This window comes from Apodemus sylvaticus, chromosome 7, assembly GCF_947179515.1.
Source record: "Apodemus sylvaticus chromosome 7, mApoSyl1.1, whole genome shotgun sequence".
NCBI classification, from domain to species: domain Eukaryota; kingdom Metazoa; phylum Chordata; class Mammalia; order Rodentia; family Muridae; genus Apodemus; species Apodemus sylvaticus.
Window position 1 is genome coordinate 22,500,481 of NC_067478.1, and position 23,071 is coordinate 22,523,551.

The 23,071-nt window shown below is 41.8% G+C and overlaps 1 protein-coding gene and 1 long non-coding RNA gene across 2 annotated transcripts in view; one reads left to right on the forward strand and one right to left on the reverse strand.

Moving 5' to 3' along the window:
* Positions 1 to 203: 203 nt before the first annotated feature.
* On the reverse strand, positions 204 to 2,596 carry LOC127690121 (uncharacterized). Its single transcript, XR_007978969.1, has 3 exons — positions 2,480 to 2,596; positions 1,289 to 1,361; positions 204 to 386 (listed from the first exon to the last, which is right to left on the reverse strand). It is a non-coding gene; the product is annotated as an uncharacterized LOC127690121 (long non-coding RNA).
* A 12,502-nt stretch (positions 2,597 to 15,098) lies between these two features.
* Ppp2r3a (protein phosphatase 2 regulatory subunit B''alpha) overlaps positions 15,099 to 23,071 on the forward strand; it is a 138,894-nt gene continuing 130,921 nt past the window's right edge. Inside the window, exon 1 of the mRNA XM_052187531.1 lies at positions 15,099 to 15,247. The gene's annotated coding sequence lies outside the window, so the exon portion shown is untranslated. The remainder of the gene's footprint in view (positions 15,248 to 23,071) is intronic.

The window sequence follows — 23,071 nt, forward strand, 5'->3', positions numbered from 1 at the left end:
TGCCCCCAGGCACAGGGAGGACTTAGAGTTTCCAAGCCAAGCTGAAGCAATCACTTCGCTAGTGTGTGCCAGCCAAGTGACTCACTCCCAAACCTGTTTAATATGAAACAGCATTAGGAGACTGGATATAGCCTCGGGGAGATCAGCTGCTAACCAGCTCCGATTATAGCTGCAATCCCTCAAATGTAGTCACTTACAACGCTTCTCTCCACATGTCTTCAGAAATCCACAGCACTGCATCCAGGAGAGGGACTGTCCTTGAAGTCCACAGAACAGACGTCTGGCTCCCATTTGATGGCAGTTTTTACAGAACTTAGATCAGCTTTGTGAGGAGATTGAGACCGTCGCTTTGATCAGAACGTGGGGCAACACCTCCCTGCCCAGCCCTGGAGGACGGTTGAGATCCAAGCGAGAAGCATTTAGAAAATCAGGAAAGAGGAAGAAAATGGCTGAGTGCTACATGACAGACACCGTATTAACCATCAGCACCACAAATCTCCTTTACATGCTATTGGGACTATAGGGGATTTTTTTGACATGGCAGGAATAAGGAAATCAACTCGACAAACTTTTGCTTCCTACTTTAATAATGGCAGCATGAGAAGCACCAATTTAGCTACTTATTATGGTCCTTTGTCATCCCGAGCGATAAACTGCAGACTTCTCAGAGAGATTATATCTCCCTTTTCGGTGTTATCTGGAGCTATTAATTAGACCAATGCTGCTGTTTTCCAGCCAGGGCTTTGAGTGGAGCACTGTTTGGGAAGCACATGCCAGACTCTTCCTCCTGTCTGCAACTGTAAACAAAAACACCAAAGGCTCTCCTTCCTTCCTTTCTGCCTGCCTTCCTTCCTTCCTTCCTTCCTTCCTTCCTTCCTTCCTTCCTTCCTTCCCTCCATCCTTCTGCCCACTTTTCCTTCTGTATTTGTTTGTCTGTTTATGCCTCTCTCACAAAGTTAGTACATGAGGGAAGTATGGCTTTTGCAGAGCACAAAGAGAAAGAAAAAAGAACCCTCAGACAGCCACAAAATTGTTTTAAGTGACTGCAAAAAAAACCACGATGAAACACAGTGTGAACAGTCCAAAGATCAGTGAGATTACGCTGAAACATTAGAGACCAGAGCAAAAGGAAAGGCAGGTAATGCCAATCCTGCCTGTACTTTAAATTTTTTGAATGGTGAACTATTTTGTTCACCGCGATTTTTGAGGTCACTTCCTGTGTCATGAGAAGTGCTTTTTCTTTCTTAGAAGAATCTAACATTACAGTTTGCTCTAGTCGTGGCAGTACCTTGAATTTGGTTAAATGCTGTGTCCTCACTTGAGACAGGCATGGCTCCCAGCAGTAAAAAGCCAACTTGACACTGAAAAAAGAAATCAAAGACACTAGAACATGGGGACACAGAATTAATAGTGTGAAAATGACTATATTGTGGAAATTAATCCATCAATTCAGTGTAAGCACTATCAAATCTCCAATAACATTCTTTATAGAAATAGAAAAATAGTTCCCAAATTCCCCACAGAAGCACAAAAGACCCAAAGTACTCTCAAGCAGAGAGAATGAAGCTGGAAGAAGAAAATAACCCAATTCTACTGCAAATTATGCTGCAGAGATATAGTGACTACACGGCAGACGCATAATAACACAAACTGTATGGTACTGTAACAAAAGCAGCGGAGGCGAACAGGGGCTGAAAAGAGGGCCTGAGAGGCAAGAGCACCTACTGCAGAGGACACGAGTTCAGTTCCCAGCACTCACATCTGGCAGCTCACAGCTACCTGTAATTCCAACTCCAAGGGGCCTGAAGCTTTCTTCTAGCGTCATCAGACACCTACATTCAGGTGCACATTACCCACACGCACACATATGCACACTCACACACACACACACACACACACACACAATGAAAAAATAAACCTTAAAAAATAAATAAATAAACAGAACTACAATTAATTTTCTTTCTTTCCTTCTTTGTTTCTGTCTGTCTGTCTCCCTTTCCTTTAGACAGGTCTCATGTAGTCCATGGTGTCAAATTCATAGCCAACAATGACCTTGAATGTCTTCTCCTTCTCCTTCTTCTCGAGTACTGAGAATATCATCTTGCACTACAGTACTTGGTTTTACGACTGCTGGGGATGGAGCCTTGGGCTTCATGCATGCCAGACAAGCACACTACAAGCAGGTTCCACACCCAGCCCTCTGTTCATCCAACCACAAATGTCTCTAAGTCATACTGAGTCACAGTCATGGTCTAGCAATTAGAAGGCATAATCCCCTAAAATACTTAAAAAACAAAACAAAACTTCAAAACTCCATTTAGTGGGAAATCTGCCCTTCATCAGCTCAGGCCCGGAAGCCTCCACAGGAAAGGGACTTTGCCCCTAGGGTCTTCTCCTACCACTCATTACTGGCTGACTTATTACTATCAAATAGTGACGGGTTAGCAGGGAAAGAGAGAAGGGAAAGATCAGTTCTTACCTGACTTGGTGACTCTGCTTTCCTTTTTGAAGAAGCCGATTGACAGAAATCCTTCATTTGTAACCACTGCCGGCTCAGCAGACCTTCCCTGGGAGATCCTCACCTCCCTGGAGTATCTCTCTGGAGTATCTGTAATGTTTGTGTTTGTTTATTATATAATAAAACATACTATCATAAGCTGTCTATACTCTAAGATTTCTAATTTTGTTTTATTTTATTTTAGGCAAGGTCTCAGGTAGCCCAGGCTGGCCTTGAACTGGGTCAACAGCCAAGAATTCATTTGAAATCCTGATTCTCCTGACTATCTCCTGAGTACTGGGATAAGGGCAGGAGACGATCTATCAGGATTATGTGGTGTTTGTGTAACTGAGCTACATTTCCAGCCCTGTGGGAGAATCCTAAGTGCACATGAACAAATCCAGACACAGGATCTCATCCTCCCCCCTCCCTACCGCCACCTCCCCATCCTTTTAACAAGTGATCATTTCCATTTTGCCAATCGTCTTTTTTTTTTTATCTCCATATATCAATAAAGATAAAAGTTTATCTGCATGGAGATCAACTTCCTTGCCCTGTCACATGCTGGTTTATTTCTTATTCTTTCTGAATAGGCAGAGCAATACTCCACTGGTTTCTAGTTTCTTTGAAAAGTAATGACCCTGGCAAGAGTCCAGTCCACTCCCCTGTCCCGAGGGACCTCGTCCAGAGAACTAGAACATCTCTGTCCTTGACCTCTAGGAGAGAAATCAACAAGAGTCCCACAGCCGGCAAAGCACTGTGAGAACAGCAGCGGCTTCGAAGGCAGAAAATACATCTTGTTCTCACCACTGATAGCTTCCCTGTGCTGCTTTTCTCCTCCAGACTTGGCAGTGGAGGGACAGAACAGGGACGAGGCCGCACAACAGTAGTCCCCGTGTTAATAAAATGTTCTCACCTCCACTGTTTGGTTTCACGGTGTCAATAATACATGCCTTGTAATTTTCTGAATATTCTTTTTTCCATGACACAGCTTTCTCTACTTGGCTTTATGGATAGTATTTACACGCGTGGCTCTATTTTGGTAGAAATAGAAGACATACTGAATTTTCCTACAGCCTGAAAGGACCCTTCCAGATTTGGGATACCTGAAAAGACAGACACTTTTCCAACCTGAAAGACCTCAGGATTTTTAAGGAGAAAAGAACAATTAGTGAGAGGTGGTCACGTGACTGTCGAGAAACGCAGCTTAAGGGAGGCAGGATTCTTTTTTTGTCATGAGGTTTCAAATGTTTCAGTTGTGGTTGGGTAGCAGCTCCATTGCTCTGAGCCTGGGGTGAAAGGAATTATCTGAGCAGCAGAGGTTGAGTGTGAGAGGGGGAGTGTGGAAAGGCTCACCTAGGGGCTCTGAGAAACAGGGAGAGGGAGGCAGGGTGGGGCCTGACTACGAAAACTCTTGCAATACAAACTTTTGGTGACCTATTATCCCCCAACTAAGACCCACCACCTCCTAATAGGCCACAGGTGACAGTAGCACTGCATAATCCCTTCCGGTCACATTAAAAGCCTCTGAAGGGTGCTCACAGAATCCAGAGGGTGGTGTGCTCCCCTGGGACTGGGGTTACTGCCAGAAGTGAGCTGTCTTGATACTGTGTGATGAGAGAGGAACCCAACCCGGGTTCTCCAGGAGAGCAGATTAACCACCGACAGTGCCACCTCTCCAGCCTCAGCGAGACTCAATTGTTAAAAACATGAATTATAATAGGAATTTAAAAACTAATCTCCGTTTAGTTTAAGCACTAAATTAACCACTGTTCTTTTTTTCCCCTGGAAAACACACTAACTGGTGCCTAGAACACAAAAGGGCCATCCTTATATCACAGATCCATCTCTCGTTGGTGTTTTCTGTGCCCTCCAGCTGAGTATAAGGCACATCAAGAATAATCTATGGGGTGGGTGAGATGGCTCAGCGGTTAAGCGGTTAAGAGCACTGACTGCTCTTCCGAAGGTCCTGAGTTCAAATCCCAGCAACCACATGGTGGCTCACAACCATCTGTCATGAGATCTTCTGGTGTGTCTGAAGACAGCTACAGTGTACTTACATATAAAAAAAAAAATAAGAATAATCTATGTTTGAGACCAACCCTTCAGATATTAAATGTTTGTCATGGCCATTACCTACTTTAATCAAGGATGGCACGACCTCTGAAATACAAGTATGGAGTCTAGTTATGGTTTCTGTGGAAATTAGGAGGAATGATTTGGGAAGATTTGATAATATCAAAGTGCTAAAAAAAAAGTATCTGAACTAAAAAGAATGCTAGGAGGGACTGGTTCTGTTTTTCTATGGTACTGAAAAGTAACTATTGTTTGCAGCTATCTATGACACATTTCAAAATAACCAGGAGATTGTGGAAGGGCAACATAGACATGATTAATGAAGGAGGAGCTGGAAGAGCCTGTTACCCTGAGTCCATCATGGCACATTGTGTACATGTATTGAATGACCTACTGTACTCGATTAAGACAAACAAATATCTCACTTTTGAAAAACTAAGTGAATAAAATTTAGACTCTGGCACAGTACCTTAATGGTGGAACACAATTGTTTAGCTTATCCAAGGCCCTGGGTTATAGCCCCAGCAACTCACACACGAGCCTGCTTGCATTTGTGCACACATACACAACACACACAGCAAGAGCAGCTATGAAAGATTGCAAGGAGCAATGAAATACAAAGTTAATCTACATTTATATCGCTCAGCGGTGGTTTAAAGTTTCTGATCCATTTTGACATAATACAAACTGGAAATTGTATAGTACACATCATGAAAATGATTTGTGCAGCAAAGATAACTTGGAATTCTAATTAACAGTCTCATACTCAAAGAAAGAGTATGGATGGAGAAATGGATGCATATTTATGACTTTCAGTCCTCTAACTTAAAATGTTAAGCTATGTATGAGGGTTATCATTTATGATTCTCCACTCTAGCTGAGTTTCTCTGTAAGCCAATTTGATACAGGCACTGAATACGAGTAAAGAAGGAACTCAAACCTAAAATTTAATTTTTGGTGTTAAGATCAGGAATAAGTTATTTTTTTAATCATCTTGGCAATTTACGAGTATTTTGTCTGACAGATGGGGCATTTCAGATGTTGAATTTAGACTTGTGATTTTGACTTGAAATATTTAAATAACTTTAATTGATGATAGATTTGGGATGTAAATTTGAGACACATAAAAGTAGGATTAATGCTGTTTATAAACTGCGTTTGAATTTTCCAGAGTTCTGAGGTGCCGAATCTATATCTTTTGAGTTATTAGGTTTGTAAATAGAGTGTAAATACTTAGGAATACTGACTTATTAGATTTGAAAACTTGCTTGTTGAGTACATGAAGTACTTTGAAGAATAAGATAAATTACATTTTAGTTATAGTTTGAATTCTATAAACTACATTAAGTTAGTAAATGTTTGGAGAATTTATTGTGTTTATAGGCTAATGGTAAGTTCTATCAGAATATTCTACTTATAAAAAAGCTAGATTTAAAAGTTAAGTTTAGAAGCCTAATAAAATAGATTTTAAAGCCAGATATCTTAAATACACTTGGCATTAAGTAGATGAAAATGACTATTTTTTTGTTTCTTGTTTTCTTATACAAAAAGCCTGCCTCATTAATTGGAAAACTCAAATGATGAATGGTTAGTTGCCCTGTCCCAAGCGAAGTTCTCATTCACAAAATACATCCCGTAAGCTTTCAAGGAAAAACAAGCATTATATTAAAAACAACATTATAGGGCCAGGTTGATGGTTCAGGATAAAGGCATCAGCTGCCAAGCCTGATGACCTGAGTGGATGACCTAGAACCCACACAGTGGAAAGAGAAGAAAAGGCTGTCCTTTTCACATGTGAGCCATGACACACATGTATGTGTTCATGCATGTACACACAGGCACACAGATACACACACACACACACACACACACAAGTAAATAAATGTAACTTTTTTTAAAAAAAAAAAAAAAGTTAACTTTTTGAGACAGAGTCTTTCTACATAGCCCTGACTGTCCTGGGACTAACTCTATAAACTAGACCAGGCTAGCCTTAAATTAAGTGCTAGTATTAAATCTGTGTGTCACTATGACTGGCTAACAAAAAGAAAGTATGCGAATGTTTATTTGTGTGAGTGTGTGCCTATGTAAAACATATGTGTGTGCACACACATCCACAGTGCACTTTGCAGGTCATTACTATGTACCCCAGAATGGCTGGCCTGTAAGTTTCTGGAGGATTCTCTATCTCTGCTTCCCATCTCTCTGTGGGAATTCTGGGATTCTATATGAGTACCACCACATCTGGCTTTTCCCACATAAGCTTTAGTAGTCAGACTCTGATTTTTCAGACTTGTTCAAAAAGCACTTTCACCCACTGAGCTATATCCCTGACCCAGAAACATTTTAAATATGTTTTTACCATGTGACCACTGCTAAATACATACCCAGGAGACATGAAGGCACATGGTTACACAAGAGGTCACATGGATGTTCATAGAAGCCTTATTTGTAAACTAGTTAATCACTTGAAGCAACCCAAATATCCATTGTCAGGTGATAAATTACAATAAAGTCATCTAATAGAATATTATTCAGCAATAAAAAGAAATAAAGTGCTGATACATGGATCAGTACTGGATAGATGACCCTTGAAAACATTATGCTACATATTTGGAAGAAAGCAAACACAAAAGACCTGTTATATCACTCCAGTTATAGATGGCAGGACTGTTTGATAATGCACAAAGTAGCTTACTGATTGCTTACAGCTGGGAAGAGGCAGGGACAGAGATGAAGAGCAAGTCAGTGAATGTGGCTTTTTCCTCAGGGTGATGGAATATTCTAGAATTAGTTTTGATGATGGTTATATAATTCTGAATATACCAAAACCACTACATTTTAAATGGGCAAATTATATGGTATGTGAATTATGTCTCAATGAAGCCACTAGGAAAACCAGGCTGGGAAGGGAGGAGGGAGGGACATGGGGAAAAATGACAGTGTTTTTCTGCAAGAAAAACAGCAGGTCTGGGAAGGGCTTACCACTGGGAAGGTATCTAACCACTGCACTCTGTTGTGAGACCTGGCTTCTTCACATTTTCTGATTGACCCTAGGGCAGATACCATCCTCCAATCTCAAAAGAGACAGAAAAGTGCAATCCAGCTTCCATCTTGGGCGTCAGGATTCCTATACATAGAGAAAACCATTCAACAGGAAAATAAGTTTAAGAGGAGCAGTAGGGAGTTAGAAGGACCAGTTGAGTGGTTGGTATTGGCCCAGGGAGAGAGACGAAAATGGCCTGAACTGAGGCTCTGGTAATAGGAGCAGAGAGAAGGGAAGACATTCAAGAAACTGTGTGAATAAAAACAGCACAGAATGTTGAGACATTGGTACACAGTAGAGATGAGGGAGCAGAAGGAATTAAGAATTTCTGGCTTAAATACTGAATGGAAAGCAGTTTAAAAGAGAGAGAGAGGGATACCATATGATCCAGTAATCCCTCTGCTGGGTCTATATCCAAATGAAATGAAATCAGTATGTTAAAGAAATATCTGCACTTGGGTGTTTTTGTAGTGCTAGTCACAAAAACCAAGAACTATGCGTTAGGAACAAACCTAAGTACCTACTGACTGATGGATAGGTAAAAATGTAGCACACACACACACACACACACATACATGTATATATTTTTAATGGAATGATATTGATCATCAAAACGAATGAAATCTTGTTATTTTGGGCAACATAAGTAGAACTTGAAAATAATATTTTAAATGAAATAAGTCAGGCACACCCCACATGATCTCATTCACCTGTGGAATCTAACAAAGCTGTTCTCACAGAAGTTGAAGAGTTGAATAGTAATTACTAGAGGCTGAGGAGAACAGAGGGAAGGCAAGAGCAGGGAGAGACCTTTTCAGTGGGTATTGTGTTACAAGTAGAGAAGAGAAACACGTTCTGTTCTTGTACTGCATGGTAGGATGACTATAGCTAATGCTAAATGCTACATATTTTAAGGCTGCTACTGGAGAGGATTGTGAATGTTATTGCCACACAGAAATGAGATAAATTTGAGGATACAGATACACTTGACCTGAATTTGACACTATGCATCCACTGAATGCATATATCAAAGCATCACATGTAGCTGTGATGGTCCACACTAGTAGTAGTAATGATGGGCTTCCAGAGCTGGAAGCAGGAAGGACAGGAGCTACAAACTGCTTTCACTGCACAGCATGCAGCCTGGACTATATGAGTACCTGTTTAAAAAAACAACAAACCTAACGAACAACAAAACCCAGCCCTCCCCTATTATTTTAAATGAAGCTCTTCTGACTTAAGCCACTGAATAGATGATACCTTAACCCAAAAGGATGATGAAATTGTACCGTACAGAGAATAATCTTTAAAAGCCATACTTTCTGTTCTGAACTAGTGAGTGTGTTATACGTATAACAAGCAAAAGTGAAAGAACAAGGGCTGGAGAAATGGCTCAGTGGTTAAGAGCCCTGACTGCTCTTCCAGAGGTCATGAGTTCAAATCCAATAATCACATGGTGGCTCACAACATAATGAGAAACAAATAAAAAAAAGGGGGGGGGGAGGCAGGGGAGTGACCAGGAGCTTGGAGAAAGTGGGGCCAGAGCAAGAGGGAGACAGGGAAGGGGGAAAAACATAAAGTGGATGTGAACTTGTAATTGGATGAAAATAAAATTGTCTACAGAAATAAACAGCAAGTAGCAGAGAGATACCATGTAGCCTATAGAATCCAGCAGAAACTACCAGGGAAACTGTCAGAACGGTCAGTGCTGCTGGAGTTTACAATTGAGAGATTTGCAGGCAGAGCCAAGTGTTCTCCCCAGTGTATGAGTGGCCAGCATGTGATTCCCGCCTCAGGCATTTCTGAAGCATGGGATAATAGTATTAACCTTGGTGGAAATGGCTGGCCCTCTGTAATAGTGTCTAAAATGGTGTAATATTTTAATACCTCCAGTGATTTTTATTGTTCTCCTTGGTTCCAGTTACAGAGCCAGGGGACCAGCTTGATCTAGACAAGGAGTTTTGGAGTCCGTGTTACAGAAACATGACTGTGTGTGAGGCAAGGTGCTCTCATTTTTCGTTCTCAGAGTCAGCTCTCAGCAAGCACCAACAGCACATGGCAGTTGTAATTTATATCACGGGATCATACACACATTACAGAGCTGTATTGCTAGATGCATATGTATTTGGAAGTTTTACATCCTCTGGATGAATTGACAACTTCATCATTATGAAATAATTTGTATTACTTCTGATACTATTATTGTCGGTAAAACTATTTTCCTTTGACAGAATAGTGGATGTTTCTCCATTTTTTTTTACTTTTTTGACTTCTTGTGTTTGTGCATTTAAAACATGTTTTGTAAGTGGCAAGCTGTTGCAATTGACTTACCTTAATTAAGAGTGTTCAATCCATTTTCATTTAATGCAGTTATTGGTGGAGTTCAACTTAAGTTTATCATCTACTGATCTGGAAACCAGAAGTTGTTGAATTTCTTCTTCTATCTGTAAGTACAGGTTCTAGATCTTTATATTCAAGCAACCTACCTCAAATTGAAAATGTTTGGGAAAACTCTTTACTTCTGTGCTGAGTGTGGTGGTTTGAATGAGAATGGTTTCTGTAGACTCATATATTTGCATGCTTGGTCTCTAGCTGATGACTTATTTGGGAAGAATTAGGAAGTATGGGGTCTCATTGGGGTTGTGTGGCCTTGTTGGAGGAGGTGTGTCACTGGGGTTGGGCTTCGAGGTCAGGCCCAGTGTGTGTCTCTCTCTCTCTGCCTGCTGCCTGTGGATCTGGATTGAAAGCTGCAGCTACAGCCACAGCTACAGCCTCATGCCCATCTGCTTCATGATCATGAACTAGCCCTCTAAACTTGGTAAGCAAACCCCCAATCAAATGCTTTCTTTTTAAGTGTTGCCTTGACGAGCTGGATAGTTTTATGACAAAGGCTAAAATCATCTGAGAGGAGACAAACTCAATCAAGAAAATACCTCCATCAGATAGAGCTGTAGGCAAGCCCTTATCTAAGGTATTTTCGTAATTAGTGACTGATGGAGAGGTGTCAGGTGTTGTTGGTGTGGCTACCCCTGGGCAGTGGTACTGAGTTCTATAAGAAAGCAGGCTGAGCAAGCCATGAGGAGCAAGCCAGTGAGCAGCATCCCTCCATGGCTTCCGCATCAGCTCCTGCCTCCAGGTTCCTGCCCTGCCTGAGTTCCTGTCCTGACTTCCTTCAGTGGCAGACTATGGATATGGAAGTGTAGACCACATACACTTCCCAACTTGCTTTTGGTCATGGTGTTTTATCATAGCAATAATAGTAACCCTAACTCGGATGCCTTGGTCCTGGTGTCTCTTCACAGCAACAATAACTAAGACACTGACTGTATTCAGACTTTCCCTATTATGTAGTCCCTAAATAATACAAGATAGCTCTTTATACAGCAATTACATTAAAACATTTATTACAAATAACTGTTTATTATTAACTGATTTAGAGGGTACAAAGGGATGTCCACAAGTTATAGGAAAGTACTCTAACTGGTGCCCTTCTGCCCTTCTGAGTGGTGAACCTTGATTGTCAAAAGCGGTTGTCTTGTTGAGACATTTCCAAAAAAAAGTGCTATAACACTTTTTAAATAAGATTTGAACATGAATAAATTTTGGCATGAAGTAGAGAGGGATCTTGGAACAAACCCCAGAAGATACCAAGGGTCAACTGTACTTGGCTTTCATGCCGTTTAGAGACCACTAACATCATCTATTCTAGCATATTCCTCCTCATACTGCTCCCTCAGGATCCATCCATCTATCTACATGTTAAGTGACTTCTTGTTTCGAATTGTTCTGATGTCTTTTCAGCTTTAGATTTTTTTCTTTGAATGATTTACTTTAGACAATTTCTGTTGATGTGACTTGAAGTTCACTAATCTTTTTTTTTTTTTAATTTAACAATGTTTAACTTTCCATTAGAAAGTTCAATTTTTTTCAAAGTGGAGTTTTACCAGGTAGCTTAGACTGGCCTCTAGCTAACTATGAAGCCCAGAATGGCCTCAAACTCATAGTAATTGTCCTGCCTCTGCTTCCTGATTGCTGCGATAATACATGTACACCACCGTGCCCATTTTTTTCTTTCATTTTGAGACACTGTTTCTATGTAGTCCATCCTGGCCTAGAACTCACACTACTCAGGGCTCCATCTCAGAAGCCATAGGATGACAAGTGTGCCACCTCAACATATTTTATCTCAAACATCACAGTCTTTATCCATAAAAGTATATTTTGGATGTTTTCTGTCTCTAACTTTTTGAACATTTTGATTAGAGAGCAACTGTTCTCACGTCTTTGCTAATTCTGGTAGCTGTGACAGTTTTTTGATATGCTCCGACTGGTTGGTTTTCTCAGTCTAGGTTATATTTTCCTGTCTGATCAAGCTTCTTGTCTATCAATTCATGGAAAATAAAGGTGATAAACACTACAGCGGTGCGATCAGCAAAATGAGGAACATGAGAAGCATCCTTCTCTTTACCACAAAAAGTGTACAGGAAAGACCTGTTGACATGGCCAGAAGGTTGAGTGGATACCACTCTTGTAAAGGGACCTGGGTGTGATTCCTAGGACCCACATTGAATGTTCACAACTCCCTGCAATGCCAGCTTTAGAGGAGATGTTTCTCTCTTCCTGACTCTCTGAACCCTTGAATCCAAATGCACGTTCCCACTCACATACACATCTACCATACCTTTAAAGTAATTAAAATAAATCTTAATCTTTGAGGAAAAACATTTAAGAGACTAGCCAAATGCTGGGTCTGGGAGTTTGGTTTTATGTAGAGCCCAGCATGCACTGGGTTCAATACCCAGCACTGATAAATAAGCATGTAAATAAAAATTTCTAATGTTTTTTTAAAGAGGGAGACTAGCCAAATGCACTGTGAGGACTTTGCTTGAGTCTTCCATTGTAGAAATAACTCTTATAAAATATTTGTGGAAAGTTTGAATACCATGTCATATATTAAGAAACTGTACATATTTAGAAATCATCCATTGAAATAGATTCCTTAATACTTTTGGGATTGTATTTTAAAGTGGGTCTTACCAGTTAATGATGCATAGTGAAGTGTTTACAGGTGAAATAATACTCTGATTATGAGTTTCAGCCGGGCGGTGGTGGCGCACGCCTGTAATCCCAGCACTCTGGGCCGCAGAGGCAGGCGGATTTCTGAGTTGGCCAGCTGGTCTACAGAGTGAGTTCCAGGACAGTCAGGGCTATACAGAGGAACCCTGTCTCGAAAAAAAAAAAATCCAAAAAACCAAAAAAAAACAAAAAACAAAAAAAAAAAACAAAAAACCCAAAAAACTCTGATTATGAGTTTCTTCAAAATAACCCAAGGAAGCAAAAAGAACGTACAGATGGAACAAATTAGCCAAAGAGTAATAATTGTTAAATTTCAGTGAAGGCACACAACATTTCTTGTTCTATTTCTGAATTTTTTTAACTTCATATGTTTGCAACAAAAACATATGATATTTGACATTATTCATGCTGTATATTTTTCATCATAAAATTGTTCAGATGCCCCCTTCCATGAGAGAACATATACCACTTTCTCCCCAATAGAGTTCTGTTCAAGACTCTTCCTCTATTATAATAACAAATTGCTCATTTATTCTCCAATACTTCTTTATTTCTTGACCATACGCAAAGACTGTATGTTCTATGCATAGAGACTGGGGTCCGATAAATTGTGAGAAGTTGGCAACTCACTAAGGATGGTTCTATTATATTGAATCGAATTTCCAGGCATGAAATTGTGTCTTTTTCCAAAACGGGGGTTTTATTTTTTTTACTTCCTTATTTATTGAGACAGATTCACATGTAGCCCAGGCTAGCCTCAAACTTGTTAAGGACCGCGGCCAGCCTTGAACTTCTGATCTTCTAGAATTGCAGGCAAGTGCCTTCACGCCCAGAAGGGATTATGTCCTTTACATTCCAGTGAACTGTGCAACTAAATGGAGGGCAAAGGCCCCGCAGGAGTCCAAAGGTGAAGGCGGGGCGGTGTTGAAGTTCTGTGATTCCCTCTGTACTTCCTGTCCTTATCAGGACAGGAAGTACAGAGGGAATCACAGAACTTCAGTGACCTTTGCGACCTCCCTGTGTCTTGCCCTGCCTTCTTCACAGGATTGTTCTGGGGCAAAGAAGATATTCAGTGTGGTATGGGCAAGGCCTTTTAAAATGGGAAAGTATAAAGTTGGGTGTGTAATGGTTTTTCTTCTTTCAAGACACCACAGACCACGTTTTAGCTATTAAAAAGATTAACTTGGTGAAATGATTCAGGCTATAAAGCCTGTTTGGGGCAATCTTATATACATTTTTCTTTTAAAAATAAAAATATATTTCTTATAATCAAGCTTACACATAGCTACAGAATGTAAAACTACATACATTTTATTTGTTTGCCCGTTTGATTTCACGTGTACACATAAGGCACTCTGTAAGCAACTGGTGTTTGGCTAAGAGATGTTGACAGAAAGGAAGAGATAAACCAGGTACCCAGGGCCGGTTCTCACAGTTTGCCTAATCCACAGCCCTTTAAACTATTATCTATATCTGATTCTTCATCTCTACGTGACCGAATGTCACGTATTATTCCTTCTATTGACTGACAGTGATGGACTTGCTTGTGTCACCTATATGTCTGTATAATGATTGATTTTTTAATTAAGAATTGAACATGCATTATTTTTATTGTGGAGCCATGGTACTCATGTTGCCCAGGTTGGATAAAGTAGCAATACAGCCAAAGTTCAAATACTTTGAACTTCTGGTTCTCTGGCCTCCTCCACCTCTGCAGAGTTTGATGGGCATGGCTTGCTTACCTCTCCCAGTTTACGAGGTTTTATCCTCGTTTGCTGTATCAACTGGGCTATGTCCCTAGCCCAGTCAGCCCATTTATTTCCCATTTTTAGTAAAAGCAAACCTTGTTTATTATTTTAGGTAAGATCAAAGCTTCAGGAATCAAAATGGCAAATGTTTCAGAATAATCCATTAAGTTGTGTATTTGTTTTACATAGCTTTGTTTATTTAACAATTTTTAAAAATCTGTTAACAATTCACTTAAAATAAATAAATAAATAAATAAATAAAACCTCACATAACTTGGACTGAGAGAAAAGGCGCATGCAGTAAGGAGTGTAGACTATAGTCTGATGAGATAGCTTCCCGGAAGATCAGGACAGCTATCTAAGAGGACAGTAAGAAGGGTAATAAAAATAATGATGGCCATCATAAAATGTATACTCTTAATATGAAACTCAGGCCTCAGCCTTCTCCGCTACACAAACTAATGCACACCGGCAGCCGCGGCGGCTCTCGCGGCGCCCCTCAGGGCCCCCTTTCTTGGGGGGGGGGGGTACGGAGGGGTACGGTGGGGGAGGAACACTGCGCGGCCAAGTGGGCGGGATTGGGCCCGAGAGGGGCGGGCCTGGTGGGCGGGCCTGAGGCGCTAGTGGGCGGGGCAGTAGCGCTGGCGGGCGGCGAGGCTGCCGGGCGGCTGGGCGGGGCGCGCTCAGGCCTCGGCTCCTCACGCGCGGCGTAAGCGGCCCAGACCCCGCGCTGCGGGAAGCCGGGTAGCGTGTGCGCGTCGCCTGCGAGCCAAGGCAGCCGCGGGAGGAGGAGCAGTGGGCACTGAGGTAGGCGCACAGATGGCGGGGCCTTAGGCTGGTTCTCCTTGTGCGCCCCCGGCCCTCCAAGGGCTGGCGAGGCCGAGGGGCGGCGCGCACAGGCAGGGGCGGGCGGGGCCGGGGGCGGGGACTGGCCTGGCCGCAGGGGCCGCGCGCGGTGAAGGGACTCCTGGTGGAGCGCAGGCACGCCGGAGGACTCCCGGGGCTGGCGGCCGTGGGTTCCCGGGGATGGCCCGGGAGCTCCGCGGAGGAGGCCAGTAAACCGGATGGCCGGCGCCTCCCACCTCGCGGGACGCCCGGGCCGGGAACTCGTTAACAGGAAAGCTTGGCAGCGCTGCAAATGCCAAGGTTCTGGAAGAACTGAGAGTCACGTCGTTAGGCGCTGAGGCTTTATTTTCCTTCCCCGCCCCCTGCCCGGCCTCGGTCTGACTTAGCCAAAGAAGGATGTGTCACCAGTTCGGGGCTGCGGGCGGGATCCCAGCCACTCTGGGAGCAGGGGCACCTGAAACAAACGTAGAGGACGAGGACGGCCGAGTGGCTGAGCTGCGAGCACCTCGGCCAGTCCCACGGTCGCGCTGGCCGGGCTGCGGGCTCGAGGGGCGTTCTCCTTGGGGACTGCTCGATGGAAACCAGCTGGCCGGGCTTGGAGTTGATGTTGCATCGGAACTGTGTTGTACTCACATTATTTCCATTCCTCCCACTCTGATAAAGCCTAGGGAAATTTTTATCCTACTTGATGGTCTGCAGATGCAGAGGGGGAGGAAAAATTGCTGTTTGCAAATTATAAGGTATTTTCTTTGTAGAAAATAGTTTGAGAACACAGAATAAATGCTTGAACACGTAAGCGGACAGTGATTTGTAGTGCCTTTCAAATTTGGAGAAGAGTTCCTCCATGGATCTTCATTTATGTACAAAACGTCCCCCGCCTCTTTGGTGCCAGACATTTTTCTTTGTTCTTCCTTAGTGTCTGGCCTCAGTTTCTTGTAAACAGAGCATCAAGCACAGGGACCCTAGGAATTGCCATACTAGGTCAGCATGGGCGTCCAGCTAAGCAGGCAGCAGACTCCTGTTGTAGTAAACACAGGCTTTCCTTGGCATCGTTAAAAATTATCTCAGTTTCTTTCACTGGTCTCCATGACGATTACTGAAAGCTTTCTTGAAAAATCAGTAAATGGCTCCTGATTAGCATGCAATTTATTCACATTTATTGCATTCAAAAGGCTGTCTCACATTTCTGACAAAACTTATGGCATGACATACTCGTGGAGGGGAAAAAAATGGATCTTTTACACAACCTGGAAAGCTCAGTCAGGAATACAAAGTTTGGTGGGGTTTTTGGGGGTTTGGGGTTTGTTTGATTCTTGTTATATGCGTGAGTGTGTGTGTGTGTGTGTGTGTATGTGTGTGTATACATACACATACATGCTGCTTTGGAAAAGTCTATGTCAAGGCCAATAATTCAGTGATAGCTTTATACATCAAGAACCTGAATAATAGGCAGTTAATACTTTACATTCACATATAAGATTTGTATATATTAAAAAGTAGCTTAGCATTCTGCATAGTGATTATCAGACTTTATCTTGGTCTGAGTTAATCTGCCCTTAAGGCTCTGCTAAAACCTTGTGTCCTCAGAGAATGGAAATTTTGCTTGAGCAGGAAGGAAATAAAGTTGGGCAGTTATGGAGTACAGAATATTTGAAGGTAATAATTTATCAGCGATTCATTTCAGTTCCAGTTGAACTGGCCTGTGCTACCTTTCAACAAGTAACTCAAGTTTTACATCTCTGAAACTCTTCTTGACATCCTCTTAACTCTGCCCAGCCCCTCAACAAAATAACCACAGCAAAGCCCACCAGAGTCAGGGGTAGAATTGGCTCTCCTTTGGAATAGTATCTTCCTCTCAATCAGGGTTTCTCATATGTGGCGCTGTGGACATTTTAGATCAGATAATACTTTGTCACGGTAGCCTACCCTTTGCAATAGAGGATGGTTAAGCCACTTTCCTGACTTAGAATCCTAGCTATTAGTAGTACATGCAGAGACAATCAGAACTGCTTCTAGACATTGCTAACTATCCCCTGAGAAGGACCAAGCTATCCCTAGTTGAAAACCACTGTCACAAACTGACTGCTACTTTAATACCCGGACACTGCATTGTCCTTGTTTGGTTATATATTGACTCTGCTTTCTTAAGCTTACAGGCAAGAGGAGTCATTTATTTAATATGTGACAGTCTGCTTTGCAAACTGTATGGTAGGACACATCTAAGAATACAAAGGTACAAGCATCTGATATGATCTCTGCACTTCTGTTTCTTGTCATCTAAAGAGGTAACTGGTATGAACATATGTAATTACACAGTTATGTCATTACCTCGGTGCTAAATTCTGAGAGGAGAAGTACAGGTTTCCTGCGTACCTAAAATGTTCATCTTCACCTAGTCCAGAAACTGAGGAATATTCCTTTGGGAAAAGAACATGAGAGACAGAGTCAGAAGGAAAACATGGAGTTGGTAATTAAAGCTTAGGGGACAAAATTCTACACAGAAGGAAGAACCGTGAACCTTAAGACAACAGAGAATATGTCTCAGGCTGGAGAGATGGCCCAGCAGTTAAGAGCACTGACTGCTCTTCCAGAGGTCCTGAGTTCAATTCTCAGCAACCACATGGTGGCTCACAACCATCTGTAAGAAGATCAGATGCCCTCTTCTGGTATGTCTGAAGACAGCTACAGTGTACTTACATATAATAAATAAATAAATAAATAAATAAATAAATAAATAAATAAATAAATCTTTAAAAAAAAAAAAAAAGAATAGGTCTCCCCAACCCCTCAGGAACCCAGAAGTTAGTGTGGTTGGAACTTAAAGGATTAGGTGGGAAGAATGATAGAGGAAGGTAAGTAAGCAGAGGCTATCTGCTACTGACTTCCTCAGTCACCAGAAACCACAGGAGGAACTTAAAACAGTACTTCTTAAAACAGGCCCTTCTCCTTGTGTGTTCAACAACAGTATCTTCTATTCCAGTCAACATTTTCCCCATGCCTTCTGAGTAGATAACCACTGCTAATGGTTTTGTTTACTATTCTGAACTTTTTTTTTTTTGGATAAGTATCTTGTTTACACCAATAGTGGCATTCCCTTGGGAATTTACCCATTTTGATGTATATGGCCTTTCACTGTATGGTTACAATATAGATTATTTATCCATTCCATTATTTATTTGTTTGTTTGTTTACTTATTTATTTATTTGGTTTTTCGAGACAGGGTTTCTCTGTGTAGCGCTGGCTGTTCTGGAACTCACTCTGTAGACCAGGCTGGCCTTGAACTCAGAAATCCTCCTGCCTCTGGCTCCCAAGTGCTAGGATTAAAGGCCTGTGCTACCACTGCCTGGCTTCCATTCTCCTATTGATAAGCATGTAAATGTTTCCAGTTTATTATAAATACCACTATGAATATGCCAGTTCACATTCGAATGGCTATATTTGTGGAATAAATTGATAGAAATGTGGCTGTTGGACCAAATATGTTTGTGAAAGATCAGCATATGGAAAAAAATGATTTGAACAAGGTAGCTAAAACATAAAATGGTAACTGAGACCAGGATGATAGCAGTGGGGCCAGAAAGAAGCTCATGTATCTATGAGATGCACTTAGGAGGCATGGTTTATAAGATTTAGAAGAAGATAATGGCACAAAAATGTTGAGGTAGAGGAATAACTTTCTAGGGTGAATTTCAGGGCACCTGCTTGCCCAAAATGTGAATAATGGGGTTGTTATCAGAAATAGAGAGAGCATCATAAGAATAGTTTTGAGATAGATTTAAATCATAGATCACATTGGGATGCTAAACTTTCATGTAAATGTGTCATAAAAGCACTTTACAGTTCAAACCCATAGGAAGAAAGCATAGGACTGGAGGCACAAATGTTTAGCTTTAAGTTGAAGTGTATGGGTGAAATTTTTCACTGCAGAGGTTGCAAACCAATAGCTTAACATAGAATCTAGATCATGGATGTTTTAGTTTACCCATACAGAGGTTTTATCACTAATCCTGCATTAATTGCTAGTATTTTTAAATCTGAAGAGTTTGAGAGAGAAAGAGAGAGAATGAATGCATAAATGAATGAATGAATATGAGAATGAATGGTAGACTAAACTGGCTTTTTTGTATTGTAAAAGTGATCAGAGTAGTCAAAACTGATTCCAGTCAGCCACTCCCTAAAGCTCGTGCCTGGCCTGTTTTGCCTCTGCATTGTGCAAGGATGAGTGTGTGCATGCATGTGTACACCCATGTACAAGTCCAAAGATGACTTTTGGAGTTGGTGTTCTCCTTGGTCATGCAGGATCTTTGTTGTTTTCCCTGTGCTGCCTCCTCTAGGCTTGCTGGCCCACCATCCTTCTGGTGGTTTTTCTTCTCTCCATCTTCCATCTGGCTGTGGAATGATGGCATTGTAGATGCATGCAGATGCACTGTAGCCTTTAAGAGTCAAACTCAGGCTTGCATGCAAGTGCTTTTGCCTGCTGAACCAACTTGCTGGCCTAATTCTGTGTGCTCTTGAATGTGTAATTCTGGTCAAAAGAGAATAATTTTCTTTCTTTTCTGGTTTTACATTGGAAACACTGAATAATTTAAAAAAAGCAAACACAAAAAAAAAAAAAACACCACAGCTGGGGTGGTAAGGCAGATGCTGCACAGGTCTGAGGCCCTGAATTGCAGTCTCCAGTATCCATGTAAAAATCTATGCCTAGCAGTAGAGTCACCAGTAATTACAGAGACAGGAGGATCACTGGAGCTTGCTGGCTAGCGTGGCTCCAGGATCAGTGAAAAACCCTGTTCACCTCTTTGGCCTTCTCTGAATGAACATGGGCGCGCACATATGTGTACATGTACTACCAACACACACACACACACACAAACAAAAGACAACAAAATAACTGATGCTGCGGTCCTTCTAATAAATTTGTTTCTCTTTATTTGGTCTAAATTGTAACTGTAGGTTTTTTGTTTTGGTTTAAGGTTTTCTTTGGTTGATTGGTTGGTTTCTGTTGGGTGTGTGTGTGTGCATGTGTGTGATGGTATTACTTTGGTTCCTTTTAGTCAGGGTCTTGCTATGTAGCTCTGGATGGCCAGGTACTTGCTGTTGAAGCAATTGAAGGCCTCTAAGTAGCTGCTCAGTCTGCTCAGCCTCTTTAGTGCAGGCAGCCTTGAGCTTCAAATGCTCCCCAGATGAGAACCACTGACCCAAGATGAGCAACAGAAGAGGGCTCAGAGCTAGTCTTTTAGAATAAGATAATAAGTAATTATTATCTATAATAAAATGATAAAGAGGTAGTATGAGGGGCACCTAGCTTGACGTTAGGTGTGTGACCTAACTGAATCCATACTGTGGGATTTTTAATTAAATGAGGCCAAAAATGTTTTGTTGCATATAGGCAAGCACACTGTACTTAAATGAGGCATTTAAGGATTTCAAAAGTAAGCCATACTTGAGCTGGAGAGATGATACAACACCCACATGCTGGTCACAACTATTTATGACTCTAATTTTAAGGGGTGCAATGCCCTCTTCTGGCCTCCACACACACCAGAACACATGTGATGCATACACATGGAGGCAAAATACCTGTACACATATAAAATGACAAATAAATTATTTTCCAATAATAACCCATACTTGATTTTTGCTTTATATTCTTTCTTTAAAATCTAATTGTAGTTTAAGGCATGTAGTTAAAGGCAAGGGAAGATAGTGCTTCCAAAGGAAAAAGAAATCACCCAGTAGGTAAGTGTGCTGAAAATCATTTGTTAAATTTAAGATAGGATTTGCTGGGCAGTGTGGTGCATGCCCTTAATCCCAGCGCTCGGGAGGCAGAAGCCAGCCTGGTCTACAGGGCAGCCAAGGTTATATAGAGAAACACTGTCAAAAAAGAAGAAAAGAATAAAAAGAGGAAGAGGAGGACGGGGAGGAGGAGATTTGACCTCAGCAAGAGCCATTCTATTATCACTCTCCCAATCCACAGCTCCTGCATCCGGCTATGCTGGGGCATCAAACCTTTCTGGCACCGAGGGCCTCCCCTCCTATTGCTGTTTGACCAAGTTTTTGAGAAGTTTATCTGAAAAAGGTGGCATGGTAAGGAAGGGGCTAGTATCTGGTACATAGCAGATATTCAGTATGTTGGACCCCAAACACTTCAGACTTTCAGGGAGGTAGCTAGATAGTTCCTGATCACTTGTCTTCCTCATCATTGAGAGTTTTCGTGCATTTGTTTTGAAGACTGCATTTCACTCATGAGATATCTTTCTAGGACTCCTGAAGGACCTGATTCAGATGTTACTGATTTGGCCATATCTCTTGCTTGTCTAGAAAGCCATAGAGTTTCTAAAGGCCAGTGGTTATCTAGGGTCCAGTAACCCTGACGTCATCTTTCCATTTAAGTGATGAACAAAAACCAGATTCTTAGCATATTGAAAATGGAGTATTTGGCTATTCTAGGAAATGTGTGTTTGTCAGATTCCCAGGAGTAGTATTGCAGTATTTTTTTTCCAGTTAACTTGATATTAGAACTTGATTTTTCCAGGGACATACATCCAGGTGTTATTGTTGAGTTATAAGAATTGATCATGGGGGCCTGGGGCTTGATGGTTAAAACACTTGGGGTTCATGCCCCCTAGTACCATATAAATGCTGGATGGATATGGCAATTTACTTATAAGTCCAACCTTAGGAGGTGAGACTGGGATCCTCAGAACAAGTTTGTTATGAAGACTTACCTTATTGATGAACTCAAAGAGTCAGGTAGGGACCTGGAGAGATGTCTCAGCAGTTAAGAGCACCTGACTGCTCTTCCAGAGGTCCTGAGTTCAATTCCCAACAACCACATGGTGGCTCATAACCATCTGTAATGGGATCTGATGCACACTTCTAGTGTGTGTCTGAAGACAGCTACAGTGTACTAATATAAATAAAATAAATAAATCTTTAAAAAAAAAACAAGAGTACTCTTGCAAAGAAGGGGTTCAGTTTCCTTCCTTTGGGTACGTAGAGGCCACAGCTATAGTAACTCTAGCTCCAGGGGATCTTAGGCTTCTGCTGTCCTCCTCCGGCTCTTGCATGTATGTGGTGCATATCCATAAATAAATAAAAATTTAAAGATAATAAATGGAAGAACAATCAGGAAAGGTTCCCAGTAACAACTTAAGGCCTTTGCATGTAAACAGCCACCCATGTAGATGTGCTCATACACACAAGTAAGAAGAAAAAGGGCAAAAAGGAGTTGATGTACTTCAGGTATTTTATCACATACTTGATTTGAAAATTCTTCAGTTTTGTGGACTGCACTTTCCTCTCCTGCCTTTCCTTACCTGCCTTTGCGGGAGAGAACTTGGCTCTTTGCTGCTACTGTTGTTACTGGATCATCATGGTCACATTCATTCACCCCTGTGGGTTTTTGAGTATGTAACTGCAGTCCTAGTCATTTTGAGTTAATTTTGTATATGAAGTCAGGCCCATCTTCATCCCCCCCTCCCCCCGAGACAGGGTTTCTCTGTGTAGCCCTGGCTGTCCTGGAACTCACTCTGTAGACCAGGCTGGCCTCGAACTCAGAAATCCACCTGTCTCTGCCTCCCAAGTGCTGGGATTAAAGGCATGCACCCCCGCCCCCGCCCCCGCCGCCGCCGCCACTGCTGCTGCCCCCACCACCACCTGGCCCCATCTTCATTCTTTTGCAAATGGATATACTGGTATCCCCCGCACTATTTGTACAAAAGCTGTGTGTGTGTGTGTGTGTGTGTGTGTGTGTGTGTGTGTGAGAGAGAGAGAGAGAGAGA